At 41.1% G+C, this 16,201-nt stretch overlaps 1 protein-coding gene across 2 annotated transcripts in view; it reads left to right on the forward strand.

The window, feature by feature from the left end:
• Positions 1 to 16,201, forward strand: part of LOC128330810 (sodium channel protein type 2 subunit alpha) — a 161,478-nt gene that overhangs the window by 112,899 nt on the left and 32,378 nt on the right. The gene's annotated exons all lie outside the window — the stretch shown is intronic.

The raw sequence follows: 16,201 nt of genomic DNA on the forward strand, positions 1-16,201 counted from the left end.
AGCACCAAGGAATATAATTCTGTAACCACAGAAGCCAGTTAGAATGTAGCAATTAATTTCTGCAAGGTGTGGTTCTTTGCATACCCAGCTTTTAAAATCATATGATGCAGTGCTTTAAAATGCAAAAAATAAAAATAAAAATGTATGTTTAAAAGAGCAAACATTAGGGCACATTCATCCTGTATCTGTCCCTACAACAATTTAAAGGTGGCAACATCATCCATCCAATAGAGCATATTCCAAGATGTCAAATTCACATAGCATCAAAACCTTAATTTGCAACTATGAAGGTAACTCTCCTATCAGGCCACATTTGTAATAGTTTTTCAAAAGCTTCAGCCACCCATGGTTCACAATCCAGCCAAAGTTAAGCACTTTCAAGTTCGGTTGATTTCAATAGAAGAGCTAAGCATTAGTCATGTGTGAAATAATTCAAGTTCAAAACAATTTGAGCTTTGAGCAGGCCATTTCGTTTTTTGTTTTGAGCTCAAAACAAAATGCCCTTAAAATAAAAAGCCTGTTACAAGCTCAAAACTAAATGACCCAATTTCAAGCTTGAATAATTTTCATTTTTGAGCACCATTTTGGAGGGCTGTTTTTCCCTTGCTGATTGGTTTTTCTGGCACTGGCTTCTGATTGGCTTGAGATTTCCTTGTTTCTTGATTGGCTTGTCATTGTGTTGTCATGGGAAACTGTGCCCCCATTGGCTGGTGGGGAGGCAGGAAGAAGGGGGAAGCCAAAGGAGGGAATTTAAAATGTATTTAAGGGCCTGGAAGGCAGAGAGCCCTTACAGTGTGCCAGTGAATACATAAGGAGAGGAAGGACAGAGACTGCAGCGCAAAAGCAGAGGAGAGCAGAGTGGTGGTGTGGTCCTGCCTGGCCCAGTGGAGAGACAGACAGAGTGCCTGTGACTTATCTGTCTCTCTCTTCTCCCCTCCTTTGCAACGCCAACAACTGCTTTTCTCCCACACTCCCAAATTTTCTTTTTAATTGTACCAGCAGCCCCAGTGGCTTTAATTTGGTCGTGTTTTTATTTTATTTTTTCTTCTGCAGATTTCTTCTTCTTGCTTACAGTCAGCCAGCCAGCTTCCAGTGGCTTTAATGACTGGGTGCTGTTCTGACTGTTTGTTTGTTTGTTTGTTTTTGCAGCCCCAAGCTGTACCACTTTGCTGCTGCTGCATACCTAGATTGGACAGTGGGGGGGGGGGTTGGAGGTGCTTGGTCCCACAGCGCAGCTGCCTATGGTGGATGAGGTCAAATTAGGAGAGAGGACCTCCCCTTTTCACAGAAGATGCTTTTCCTGTGGCAGCAGAGGAGGAGGTGTCGTTGGCTTCTATCCCAGCCAGATCACTCTCTCCATCCTTCCCAAACCCCACTGGCAGTGCAACCCACCCCCCGCAATGCCATATGGCATTAGAGCGCAGCCATTGTGGCTGGCAGTGGATTCTGGGTCAGTGATTCTTTTTGGCCATTTTTGGACTGTGTTTGAAATGTCTGTTCTGTGTTGGGAGAGACAGATTATTCCCCTTTACTGTGTGCTTCTGCAGTGTTTTTCAAGGCAGGGTTGCAGAATTGTGTACTCTGCTTGTTTCAGCCATAGGGAACAACAGGGAACTTGAAACATCCCATTGTCCTCCATGGGTAGCTCCTAAAGACACCAAAGTGGGTGTCAAAGGGCATGATGGGTGCTATCTACTACCCAACCCACAAAAGAGATGGGCAAACGACTGATTTCAAACAAAAATTTAACCATTCCCCATTGGATCCTATGGGGGTTTGAGGGAAAGTTTTTTTTTAAATTAAATATCGCCCGCTTGCCCATTTATTTTGTGAGTTGGGTAGTAGGTAGCACCCATAATGCCCTACCACCCAACCCACTTTGATTTCCCCAGGAGCTACCCAGGGAGAACAATGGGGTGTTTCGAGTTCAAAATCCATTATGTGCACACCTCTGCTAAGCATATGCAGAAGCCTTACCCATTGAAATCAACAGGACTGAACAGTGCTTAACTTTGGCTGGATTCTGCCCATGGCTTTCTTAACCTATCATTAAAGGCACAGTTTCAACCTTCAAATAGGTGCATATTTATGTTGTATCTGGAAAACCCTCTAGAGGACTCTTTAATCTCTTTATTTCTAGTATGGTCTCCTCTCCACAGACCTCAGCTTTACAAGTGTTCTTCAATAGTTTCCTCTCATCAGTCATGTACCATTGATGTTGATGAACTGTGTATTATTTAATGAGGATAATTTCCCTCATTTCAATGTTTTAAGTTGGTTTTGAAACAAATACTCCAGCTCTCCACAAATGTTGTTTCATATTAGCTCTCCTCTAAGGAATCTGTCTGAATCTTGAGCACTGCTTTTCTTAAAATTGTTCAGCAACTACATGTTCTGGCAGCTGGGTAAAATGCCATTTTAGAAATCTGTTTTTTAATCATAATCATATTTTTACATAATTCTTAGCAGATCTGGTAGATAGTATTTTTGTTAGGAAGATATTTAAGCCTTTTCCATGGGGTGATATACAGATTTTGTGTTGGTTTTCCATATATAACATGCAGCTCAGGAGGTGGTTTCCAAGAAAGTCAATAATAATAATAATAATAATAATAATAATAATAATAATAATTCAATTTCTATACCACCCTTCCAAAAATGGCTCAGGGCGGTTTACAAAGAGAAATAACAAATAAGATGGCTCCCTGTCCCCAAAGGGCTCACATTCTAAAAAGAAACATAAGACAGACACCAGCAACAGTCACTGGAGGTACTGTGCTGGGGGTGGATAGGGCCAGTTACTCTCCCCCTGCTAAATAAAGAGAATCACCACGGTAAAAGGTGCCTCTTTGCCCAGTTAGCAGGGGTATGCCCACCGCTTCAGTCTCCAGACCTATTTTTATATGTGAAAGTACAGCTTTCAAATTCTGTTCATTATGCACATTCTGTTCATTATGCAGTTCTCAAAGTACATTTGTGTTATCTGGTTTATTTTGCAAACCAGAATGTGTTTTTGGCAATCACCAGAGCACAATCCAGCCAAAGTTAAAAAAATTTGAGGCCCATTGAACAGACAATCTGTATGGCACAATCTTGCTCTCTCTTTGCAGAGGGCAGAGTTTGGAGGCTTTGTACAAGGGTGTGGAAGGGGATGGGAAAGTGAGAGTGTGCTGGACTGGCTCTCTCATCTCTGTTCCTCTCTTATTTACCATTCACTAGTTGATATCCAGAGCAATGGACAGAGACTTCCCCAGCAATAGAGTTGAGGACTAGACTAATAGAGCACATGAGGAGTGGGGGAATGATTTTTGCTGATCTTCCCCTGCCTCCATAATGGCTCTGTGCCTTCCAGAAATATGTCCATGAGGCCTGTGTGACCTCAGGCCACACCTTGGGTACAAGGAAGAAGGCCAGCTCAATATTTTTTCTTCTCCCCATCCCTGTCCAACTCCTAAAAACCCCAGCTTCACAGCTGCTGCCGCCGCTGCTGCTGCTCCTCCTCCTTCTCCTCTTGATGCAGTGAGGAGCAGATGTTCCACCATGCCCTGTCCTTACTTCATCTCCTGCCATGGGTCTTATCTACGCACAAATCCTGAGATTGCTACATGCCCCATGGGAGGAAAGGAGGGTCTTGATTTACTGTGCTGTGACAAGACATAGTACTTTGCTATGCCCTGGCAAGTAAGGTGCCTCCAGACAGTTCTTTCCAGAGACAGAGAACAGGATTGCACTTCTAAGAACTGGCTTAACTTGCCCAAAGAAAACAGTGGCTGACATCTTGACTAATGAAGCTCTGGTGCAAGGGAAGAAGTATAGCTTCTTCTGAAAAGTTCAACTACAGTTGAAACTACGGTTTCAATTTCTGAGACGTTCAACTCACTTACATTGCTGGTGCAACAGTGGGGGCAAATGTTGATTACCTCTTCCCCAGGATGTGCTCTGTGGCACCTGAAAATATGTCCCTGAGGGTCACGTAGCTCTCGGGTACGTATTTTCAGGTGACACAGAGGGCTTTGGGGAGAAGAGGAGGTAATTGAAATCACACACACACACACACACACACACACACACACAGTAACACCAGTGCAGCATTCGTCTGGAACTCATCAGAAGCACTAGTGACACACCAGTGCTTCTCTTAGTACATGTCAACTTGTATTTGAAAATTTTTTTGATGCCATGCAAGGTTTGAAATTAACAAGTATTTTATCTCAGACTCTCACATGACCATTCTCACTTTACAAAGAAATATACCTGTGACTGATTTCCATGACCACGTTAGGAACACAGGTAGCTTAAAAGACCTTGAGGAAACAGCCCCAATGGTGTCTGATCAGAGTGGACTTTTAAACAATTGGAATGTACAGACATATGCATTTTACACAGTAGGAGCCTAATTTGCCATTGCATAAAGTATCATTACTAAGTCAGTCCTTCACTTACCGGAGCACTGGGCCTTGAAGATTTTAATTCCATGTTATTGAAAAAAACATTTGTAGATATATAAACAATAATCTATTTCATTAACCTCCCTGGAACAATAGTGGGAAGAAGGAGCCCCACTGCGTTAAAGATTGATTTGGGGGAATGTTCTATACCAGTGCCTTAAATATACCAAGCACACAGACAGATTCTGGAGCACCAAAGAACCACAGAAAACCACTTTCTAAGACTTCAATCCTATGCACACCATTTGTTTGGGAGTAAGTACCATGGATAGGATTGGGCTGTCACACATAATAGAAAATGTACAATTACAACAGGATCTAAACATGTAGAATAAAGAACAGATACTCTCTCAAGCCCTGTTCAGGCATTATGCTTTCTGGGGAGAGCAAACCCTTGAGGGACAGGACTGGGATCATGCTCACTAGCCACACCCCTTCAGGCAATGACACACCAACTGGCTATGCCCTGGGTGTTTCTGCATCCACCATTTGCCTGCAGAAGCAAGCACAGAACATGGGCAGAGTTTCTCATCTGCAAATACTAGATACAAGGATATTCAGGGGCATGGCCAGCTGGTACAGTGGGGACATGGTTGATAGGCACAATACTGAGGCACTCTTCACATGTTTGCTCTTCCTTAGATTAATTATGCACTGTGTGAAAAAACTATTTCATTTTGTTGGTCCTAAATTTTCTGGCCATCAGTTTCATGAGATGACTCCTGGTTCTAGTGTTGTGAGAGAGGGAGAAAAATTCCTCTCTGTCTATTCTCTCTACTCCATGCATGAGAAGAGCTGGTCTATGAGAGGAGAGCTGGTCTTGTGGTAGCAAGCATGACTTGTCCCTTTAGCTAAGCAGGGTCTGCCCTGGTTGCATATGAATGGGAGACTAGAAATGTGAGCATTGTAAGATATTCCCCTCAGGGTATGGAGCCACGTTGGGAAGAGCAGAAGGTTTCAAGTTCCTTCTCTGGCTTCTCCAAGATAGCGCTGAGAGAGACTCCTGCCTGCAACCTTGGAGAAGCCGCTGCCAGTCTGTGAAGACAATACTGAGCTTGATAGACCAATGGTCTGACTCAGTATATGGCAGCTCCCTATGCATCATTTTATATATCTCTGCCATGTCTTCCTGTTGTTGCCTCTTTTCCAAACTAAAAAGCTCAAGATTCTGTAGCCTTGTCTAATAAGGAAGGTACTCCAGGCCCCAGATCATCTTGGGTGTCCTCTTCTGCACCTTTTCCAGTTCTACAGTGTCCTTCTTATGATACAGTGACAAGACCTGCACACAGTACTCCAAATGTGGCCGCAGCATAGATGTGTATAAGGGCATTATAATATTAGCGTTTTTATGTTCAGTCCCCTTCCTAATGATCCCAAGCATGGAATTGGCCTTTTTCACAGCTGCCACACACTGAGTTGACACTTTCACTGAGCTGTCCACCACTACCCCAAGATCACCCTCTTGGTCTGTTACTGACAGCTCAGACCCCATCAGTGTATATTATAACATCAGTGTATATTATAATACTTCACATATGTGAAGTTGGGGTTTTTTGCCCCAATATGCATCGCTTTATGCATCACTTGCTTACATTGAACTGCATTTGCCATTTTGTTGTCCACTCACCCAGTTTGAAGAGATCCTTCTGGAGCTCCTCACAATCTGTTTTGGATTTCACTGCCCTAAATAGTTTACTATCATCTGCAAATTTGGCCACTTCACTGCTTACCCCAACTTCTAGATCATTTATGAACAAGTTAAAGAGCACTGGTCCCAGTAGCGATCCCTGGGGGACCCCAGTTCTTTCTTCCCTCCATTGTGAAAACTCTCCATTTATTCCTACCCCGTTTCTTGTCTTTCAACCAGTTACCAGTCCACACATGAACCTTCCCCTTATCCCATGACTGCTAAGTTTACTCAGGAGCCTTTGATGGGGGACTTTGACAAAAGCTTTTTGTAAGTCCAAGGAAGAAGGGCAAACCTGGAAGCCCTATCTGTAGTTCACTTGGTATGTGACCCAGTGTAGTCTGGACTGATTGACGGGACAGGAGGGGTGGAGGGTTTAGTTAGTGTGTGGATTATTCTACCTGTGGGACAGATGGCTAGAGCAGGTGACCTTTTGGCCCCACCCATTTCTGTGAAGACAGAATTTTGCACATGCTGTCCACATGTAATTTAAGAAGCTTTAAGACTATTTTCATGAACTTGACATCTGATTTATTTGTTAGTGCATTTTAAGATATTTGTTTGCATTAAAAAAACATAGAAAGCATTTATTTATTTAATATATAGTATTTATTAGTTTTCTTTGTAAAACTCTGTGTCATACTAATGTTTAAAGAAAACAAAAACATTGCATCTGAATGTGTTTATGAACTCACTAGTCGTGTACATGGCCATGAGATTAATTGCAGCTTGAAAATCCAACCCAAAACTGAAGTCCATACAGTTTCTGGAGGCATTCTCAACGTTTTAGGAATCGGCCTCCAAGTTACCTGTCTGCTTTTCAATAACATTCTGACCATATCAAGAAGGCCATTTTTAATAATGTAACAAATAAAGCTTTTTTACCGTGTGATTCTAGATAACATATAGTAATAATATCTGCCAGCCAAGTCATACATGAGAATCCAAAGTCGAAAGCAGAGGTGATGTATCATAAACTTCATTTCCTACCATTCTTACTTCTCACAGGATTAAAGCTGGATCATTCAAGAATGCAGCTCTGGTGCTTTTTTACCAGACAGAGCAACGTGCATCACCAATTACATACAGGTTACCTAAGCAAGTTCTACCTCTATATGATCACTTTTTAAATAGATAGTATTGACTGGTCTGCATGCTACTCAGTCATCTTCCTTCCCCATCCATTGCAATATTTTAGAAACCTTCACGGCTGCTCCCTGCTGAGTCAGATGACTCGTATCACAGCATGGTCAGACCGGATTGGCAACCCCAACATTTGTAGAATTCGGACTCCAATGAACCTGTGATCTTTGCCATATAATTATAGCAAGATGTAAAAGTGCATGTTATTTATTTAACTTGAAAAGCATTCGTTCAGATGAAGCTGGGAGGTAAAAAGTGACAGGCAAACAAAAGGATCAATGTCTTCGTCAAATAGAGGTGTTTTTTATACTGCTTAAATTTATTATTGGGTAGTGTGCATGATTTTGCAGTTTTCAAAAGCTTAAGTGCATATATTATATATATATTGTCATTCAGTTGTGCAACTGATACAAAACAGACAACATCTTGACAACTTCTTTTAAAATTGTGAACCAAAATGTGGGGGTGGGGGGGAAATAAACCTGCAAAGTAGTAATACTACCAATATATCATTGACCAACTGACATAAAATATCCACTTTGAGACTTGTATCTGTTTAGTACTAATAGTGAGTAAAATCACATCCATTAAATTCAGTGGCTGGCATGCATCCAGAACAGCCGAACACAGGCAGTACTAATCTCCCCATGTTCCCATGATCTCACAGCAAACCATGGGCGGTCTTGCATTTTTGTGCAACAGTGCAAATATTTTGAGGATCTTGCCCATGCTCCAGAAGAGCTCCTTAAATTGGAAACACATCACTTGACCGTCAGCAATGTGTTTTTTAAAGAGCACTTATGGAGCACGGGCAAGCTCCTCAAAATATTTGTGCTCTTGCACAGAAGCGCAAGAGCACCCACACGTTGCTGGGAGGCCACAGCAGCACAGGGGGATTAGTAAAGTAAAAGGTAAAGTGGGCTGTCAAGTTGATTTCGACTCCTGGCACCGACAGAGCCCTGTGGTTTTCTTTGGTAGAATACAGGAGGGGTTTACCATTGCTGCCTCCTGTGCCGTTTGAGATGATGCCTTTCAGCATCTTCCTATATTGCTGATATAGTACCAGCAGGGATTCGAACCAGCAGCCTCCTGCTTGTTAGTCAAGCATTTCCCCACTGCGCCACTTAAGGTGACTGGGAGATTAGTACCACCCACATTAGGTGCCTCTGGATGTCAGGCAGTGTCAAAACTCTCATTGACTTTACAATGTGGATTCCATTCATTGCTATATCTTTTCTTTAACAATGCATTGCAGCTCCAGCATCACCAAAACACACCATACAATACCACCAATGAAAATGTCACTTTTAGTGATGCTAGTACCACTCTCCATTTACTTTTGCTGTGAGCCATACAAAAACCAATTGCAGTATGCAAGACATGGCAGTGGTTTAGTACCTTAGCCCAGCCTATAGCATGGTTCACAAGAGTGACTGACATAACTACAGCAAAATAATTCTTTTGAGTTAGGTGTTAGGGGTATGCATGAATGGTCTGATGTGAATTGGGCCAGTTCGAGCAGCTTGATCATGAACTGGACCAGCCTTCAAGGAAGGGGCCCGGTCAGCATTCGAACCAAATCAGGCCCGGTTCGCTTCAAACCAGTTCGACAGTTTGTGCTGCTATGTAAAGGGGAATCCAGTAAGGATTCCCCTTTGCTTGTAAAGGGGGTAGGGGGCTGTGTTCCCGCTAACAGGGATTCCCAGATGTTGTTCACTACTGCTCCCAGCATCCCCAGCTGCAGTGGCCTTTGGCTGGGGATTCTGGGAGTTGTAGTCAATAACATCTTGGCGTCCCGGTTAGAGGGAACACTGATAGAGGGATTCTTGACTAGCTGGCCTTTACAACCCCGGCAGTGAGGGCAGTTCCAGGGGGTGCTGGCGAGAGGCACTGTAGAAGTAAAGGATAAGGTACTTACTATCAGCAACTCTACCCCCCAGCAGCCCGCCCAGTGGCAGCATGGCTCCAGCAGCACTCATAGCTCACCTAACTCACAAATGAGTGCTCACATATGGTCCTGCTCACATAGCTGAATTTGAATCGCCCCCCCCCAAAAAGTCATTGCAAACTCATGTGATTTATTTCAGTGTGGTACATTTCAAGGGGGTAGGGGCTGTTGTACACGTGAGCTTTCCAATGGATTATCCCCGCTTTCTTTAGCTGGAGAAACAGAAACCCCTTTCTGCATGTAGGTTACTGTCTGTGGATATTGGTGTCTGCACTGCATTTATTAGTGTTGTGAATTAAGAAAGCATCACTTCTCCAAATTTAAGATTTCTGTCCACTACTATGTGCAACAAAGCCATTTTAACTCAGCTTGTCTGTGTTGTCCTCTCCCTCTCTGCTTTACAAGCTCCCACCATCTCTTTCACCTAATTTCCACACCTTGGCAGATTGCAAAATCATAATGCTTTAATTAAACATATTAAATTGAGACTGTTAGCATGTTCTTTATTTAGCTTTTTTTTTAAAAAAAAATTAAATTTCAACGGGTCCTGCAAGTTATGTAAATTAGTCTGAATGTGGGAATCATGTGCAAAGTTTGTTTTAAAAACACCTCATCTTCAGAACATCATTAATTAGGCTGTTTTGCTGCTCTCTGTGATGATTCCCTGATGACCATGCTTATATCTGATGTTAGTTTCTATTTAAACCACTACATTGAAAAGTATTTCTCTTTTATGTTGCTGAATGAAAGCATGACAGAGCTACTAAAAAATTTAATGTAACATGAATAAGAATAGTTTGAAATCATGTGTATTTTTACTTTTTGTGTGTGTTTGGTATATGAAAATCAGGAAGCATTGAGAACCAAAACAATATTAAAATATTTGCAAGTTGTTCCTCTTTCTTTGATTATCAGTGTACCCTTTGATGCATCTTATGTGCCCCCCCCCCAAAAAAGAACATTAAGGTTTGTACAGTATCTCAACTCAAATAAATTAACCATCTTTTTTTTTTTAGTGGCATAATTTCCATAGCATATTGTTTTTCAGAAATCCCTTTATCAGCATGTTTCCTGAAGGCTGTTGTGTTTATGGTTGACATTCTGCACTGCAAAGCATTTCTTGAAATGTGTGTGTGGGGGGGGGACCTTTCAATATTTTAACTGTTAAAAAAGCTTGTCAACCTACTAATTCTGGAATTAGGATGGGTTAGTTAACTTGTTTGAATTCCAGATCTCATTGCTTCAAAGAGCCATGCAAAGAAAACATCATAGGCAATATATTGTAAATTATGTTTATCTGTTTTGTTATAGCAGGGCTAAATATTCCTAATCCTTTCTATATATTCATTCCATAATTGTTTCTTTAAGAGTATAAGCAAGGAAAAAATAATTAGAAGCCTCAGTTGGGCAATCAAATTCAATTTGTTTGATCAGATCAGGGCTGGTCTGCCCTTAATGGCAGTCATGTGGAGACCAAGTGAAAAAGCTTGTGCCTGGTGACTACTCTGTGCTGCAGTTAAGAAATTATGGAGCATCTTACCCTGTGGGTTGCCCATATCTAATGCAGAATTTCCACAGCACCAGTAGAAATTCCTGGCAAACTGCTCTACAGCTTAACTCTACAGTATAGAACAGCTGTCACACAGAAGCTCTTTCCACTGGTTTCAGCATGGCCATTGGAAGACTAGTCTGAAGCCACTTCCCAGATACAGCAATGACTGGCATTCCGACTCAAGTTCATCTTTAAGTGCATCAGTACTTCTAGCCCATCTGGGATTGCTAACTCAAAGAGTGAAACTTAAAAATGCTGATGATATCTATGTAGGACCCGGAAGCAGAGCCTTCTGGATCGGGACAAAGCCCCAACTCTGAATGAAGCTACTTCTGGAGATTTCCCTAGTTCCTCCCTAGTTCAGTTGCCTCAAGGACACATATTTTCGACTATAGAAGGAAGGGGAGATTATTCCCTCTCCCTCCCCCCACCTTAGTCTGGAATGCTACTGGCAATTCATTAGCCAGGATGTTGGCCACTTATATCAAGCTTACTTTATTTTTTGCCACTATAGAGATTATGAACTGAAAGGCTGTAGAGGGGTGCGGGTAGGGTGGGGCACAGTAGTTGTCACTGGCCCAGGGATCCAAGTGTTTAGGCCCCCTGATGGCTGCTGATAGGAAGCTGCACAGACGGAGGGAGTCAGCCCACATGGTGAAGACCTGCTGCCCCACAGGCCTTTATGCCTATACTTTCAGCCTGGTATGTGCCCCTCCCTGCGCAAAGTGAAATTCACACTAGGCAAGCTGAGACAGAGTGCATACTCATCATGGCCTGTGTGGATTGTGTATATTGGTGCCTCTGCTCTGCTCACCTCATTGTGCTCACCCCCCTCGCCAAATCCTGGACCCTGATAAACTTGTCTGTGATTAAGGATTGCAATTGTTGCCTCTCCTCTTCTACGCACTTCAGTCGGGGTTGCCTCATCATGTGGGCAGAGCTTCAAAGGCAGCGCTTTCCCACTTTTTTTTTTAAAGGCACCTCAGTATCAGAAAGGCTATTTTTCAATAAGTAAAGCATACCTCAATACTTTTCAATAAGTAAAGCATACCAAAAGCCCAAAGTGCTTTCTTTTTCTCAATTGTTTGGACACTGTGCAATGTCTAATTCAAGCTCTGTAAACTAATCAGAATACTATTATTACAGCCTGCTACAAGAAACATAACAATTTGTCACTGAGAAGAAACCTGAAAGGTTTAATTTACAATTCATGAAATCTAGATACATGCCCCATCATTAATGGAGATTGGCTGTTTGTGTTTCTGATCATGATCTCTCAGACCTTTGGTTGATCATTTTGTTTGCATGTGGAACGAGAAATTTCTAACATTTTGATTTGATGAATGAACTGCACATAATGTCCAAAATTAACAATGATTGTTGAATTCATATTTGTTTATTCTTTGGGCTTACATGCTCAGAATGCAATTCATATAAGTTACTAATTTCTTTCTTCATCCAAAAATGTGAACCACTGTAAGATTTCCCTTTATTTTCCAAAAGAATATCATGATTTTGGTTTGGCTTGGCTTTTTGCTCTGCTGTAGCTGCAGCATTAAGGCTATAAGACACTGTTCAGGATGGAATGATGCAAGCAACATTTTATTTATACAATTCCAATCTATTTAAAAAAATAGTAATCAGGATGTTATTATTCTGTTTTTATTTACTAATGAACTGCATAAACTGCATACTAATGAAATGCATATGAAGCATTATAGGAATCTGCCTCTCAGTCCAGCAGTGGTTTCTGTGCACGGGAATTCCAGTTTATGCACAGAAGCTTAAAGTGTGCATGTATATATCCCTTCATTGCATTAGGGGTATCTAACCTGCATCTGCATTTCTTTGTGCATATGGATTGGGTCCTTCTCTTGGAATGAAGTGGGTGGTCAGCATGCATAAAATAATCACTTTTGGTGCACAAAAGTCTCCATCTTTGTACCTTTCCCTAAATTAACACAAACACCAATATCCTAATGAACTCTGCACACATGCAGCCAAAGGATGCACACCCACAGAGGTCATGCTCCTGCTTTTGGAGTGTGGATGCTTCCAAAGGAGAGGTTATTTTCGCTGATCTCCCCTTCCCCAGGGAAGGGGGAACACGGAGTGTTGCCTGTACAGCCATGCATCCTTTGGCTTCATATATGCAGCATTTGTTAGGATGTCAACCTAAGTGTTTAATTGTGTACTAATGTACTCTTAGCAATGAGAAGACTTTGCTCTGAGTTTTGTTCTGTCCACTGATTCTCTGAGAATGTTCTAGATTCCACAACCTTGTTGCTCAAGATGGCCCCTCACCCATTTTTTGAGGGCTTTATCTATATACCCTAGTGGTGTATATATCCAGGTGGTGTCGTCTGACCAGACATTCCACAACACCTCTACATGTGTGCATCATAAGCTTACTGTTTACCTCTTTGCATTTAGGTCCGATACATACCATGTCTGTCTGCCTGTGACAATTCCCTGCCAGCAGACAACATGTACTTGTTGCACAGAGACATGCACAGAGACAGTATTTTTGCATGCTACCAAATCTTACGAATGTTGGTTAAACAGGGCATGGACAACTGCATCTTCTGTTAATGTTGAAAAAATCAACATCACCCAATTTTCCAAAGGCAGAAAGTTAATGTGAGGATGATGATTTAATTTTTTTAAAACATAAATCATTGATCAGTTTTACCATGTCAGTGTGTAAAGTACTGTGCACACTGATGGTACTATATGAATAATCATAATTTACAGTAGCTCTGAATGAATCTTTTAGAACAGTGAATGTACATTTTTAACTGTTTAAAAACTTAACAGGCCTACCTGTTCTTTGCTTGCAACTTCCATAAAGATTTGTGCACTGTGGTTAGTTCTTAGGATGCTACCAGGATTGTTTTGCCATTTAATTATTTGTTGGCTTGATAAATTTATGGATTTAAAAAAAATATCCCAGAAAACGTAGTCCTGCATAGATTATTGATTTGAAGACTTCAGCGAAAAGTTGCACAGTAATGGTGTATTAACATTTAAATTATTAGGCTGCACACTGACCAATATATCATTAAGTCTCCTGGGACTTATAAATATAATTACCAGCCTTTTTTCTCAGTCAAACTATTAGTCCATCCAGCTCAGTATCTTCTACACAAATTGGCACCAGGGATCTATCTCAGTTCTGCCAGGGGATTGAACCGGGGACTTTCTGCACACAATGCAGCTGCTCTACTACTGAGCTATTTATTCATAACTGTACAGTGTGGCTTCCAAAGCCTAAACATCTTTACCAGGAAGTCAGTCCTTTTGAATTCAGTAAAACTGCACTTTAGTTCATATACTTTGTGTTTTAGGGACTGATATTCAATTACAATGCAGAGAGAGAGAGAGCGTGCGTGCGCGCATGCACACGAGCATCCACACCCAGGTTTGCACAGCCTACCCAGCACCCAGGTTTGTGCATGCTCAGGCTACAGGCAGCCCGAGTGTGCACATGACCAGGGACTGTGGTAGAAGGGTGCGCTTGTGCTCTTCTATCTCAGTATTAGCCCAAGTAAAAGACTCTGGCTACCCACTGGAGCAGCACCGGGATTGGGCCCGATCCTGGTGCTCCACATGAGCAGCCCTACAGGGAATAGGGAAGCACCCAGCAGTGGGGGAATCCTGCAATGTACCACGTTCTTGGAGATGCTGGAGGACTTCCTCCTCTGGTTCCTGGCTCTGCTGCTCACTGTGGTGTTGATCATCAGAGCCTGTTTGGGGGCGGTGGCGGTGATAATGTGCAGGGAGGCAGGTAAGGGGCTGCTTCTCTGCCAACTTTCCCCAGTTCAGTCGTGAGAATGACCTAATAGCATTGTTGATGGTGTGCTCGTGTGTATAATTTGTTACTGTTTCCTTAAAACTATGCTTAGGTAAAGGAGTTCCTATTCTCTGTGTATAATTTGAAAGATAAGTCATTTTACGCATATTTATATGCATGAGCCGTGAATAGATGATGCCTTGAATCAGCATTTCCCAAATACAAAATATATCATATGAAGCAGCCCCAAGTATGCTAGAATTTTCCAAAAGGGGTTAAAAAAAAAAACCTTCCCCACCCCACTACTAAAAAATGTCACCAAAAGCAAGCAAGATATCAAATAGAACACAGAATCAAGAAGCTGTTTACTTACTAGCCCCTAATAAGATTAATAGGATTACAGATTAAAAAGTTATTTCAGGTGTTCATGCTTTAACAAAAAACAAAAAACTAAAAAAACCCTGAGTTGGACATTTGGAGAAAATCCATTGCAATGTCTTATTATGTATTTTTAACATAATCATAATAGAAACTTGTTTTTGAAAATAATATTGTAAACAAGTGTATTATGGTTGTGCTCCTCTTATATAACTATATCTACGTGGAAATTGTGTGGTTTCAATGAAATATAAAATCAGCATTCATGAGGATAACAGTGATTCCCCAGTCATTAGTATATATTTTGTTTATTGCTATTAAGTACATTTAAAACCTTATGTCTTTTCTTTGGAGATGTAAAGTTAACACCAGTCATTTTTAGGTTCATGTAAAAATCATGGACTTGGATCTAGTTCTGGTGGGTTTAGTATTATTATTGTTAATGTAAATGTAAAAACACATTTAAAAAAAATAGAAAAGCTCAGATTGTACTCTGATGAAGTTCATAGAATCTGTTGAGATTTTCTTGAAACTGATCAATTTGGAATGCCAAATACTCTTTTGAATGAAGTGAAATTGTTTCAAACCAGAAGAAATTAGGTGAACTGCTGAAATAGGCGAGCAGTGGTTGATCTTGCTTTGAATTGTCAGAAATAGCTTAGATCATCTGAGACCTTTCTAGTTAATTCAAAATTGTAATCAAATAGTTCTGCTTTAAAAAAAAATGGAACAAAACTGGTAAAGGATTTCTTCACCAACCTAATATTTTAGTTGGTTAAAGTCCATGAAAAAGCTTGATTCCAAGAAATAATGCCTATATATTTAGTTTGGAGTGTTATGTAAAGAATTACCTTTTATATCAATACATTGACACAAGTATACGTTATTCACCATCTGCTTACATCATTCCCCACATAAAGATAGCTACTTACCAATGCAGCCATTTTACTGATGTTATACGCTACATGGTAATAACATTATACAAGGCTATAGAATGCTATGATCAACACTACTTTTATTCACTATGGTACTCATATTTGTCCACTGTTACTCATGTTACACCCCATTAGTTTTTCTCAATAGCATCAGTAAACAAGTTGGAAGTTTGGATGACATCATTTTTCATCATTGATGTAATGCCTTATTCTCCAAAATAGAGGTCTTTCCTGGCATTTCAACTGCTATGTTAACAATATGCATATTTCACTCTATACTAAGAGGACATAGATGTGTACCATGTAAGAATAAAAAG

The sequence above is a fragment of the Hemicordylus capensis genome, chromosome 1, assembly GCF_027244095.1.
Source record: "Hemicordylus capensis ecotype Gifberg chromosome 1, rHemCap1.1.pri, whole genome shotgun sequence".
Lineage (NCBI taxonomy): Eukaryota > Metazoa > Chordata > Lepidosauria > Squamata > Cordylidae > Hemicordylus > Hemicordylus capensis.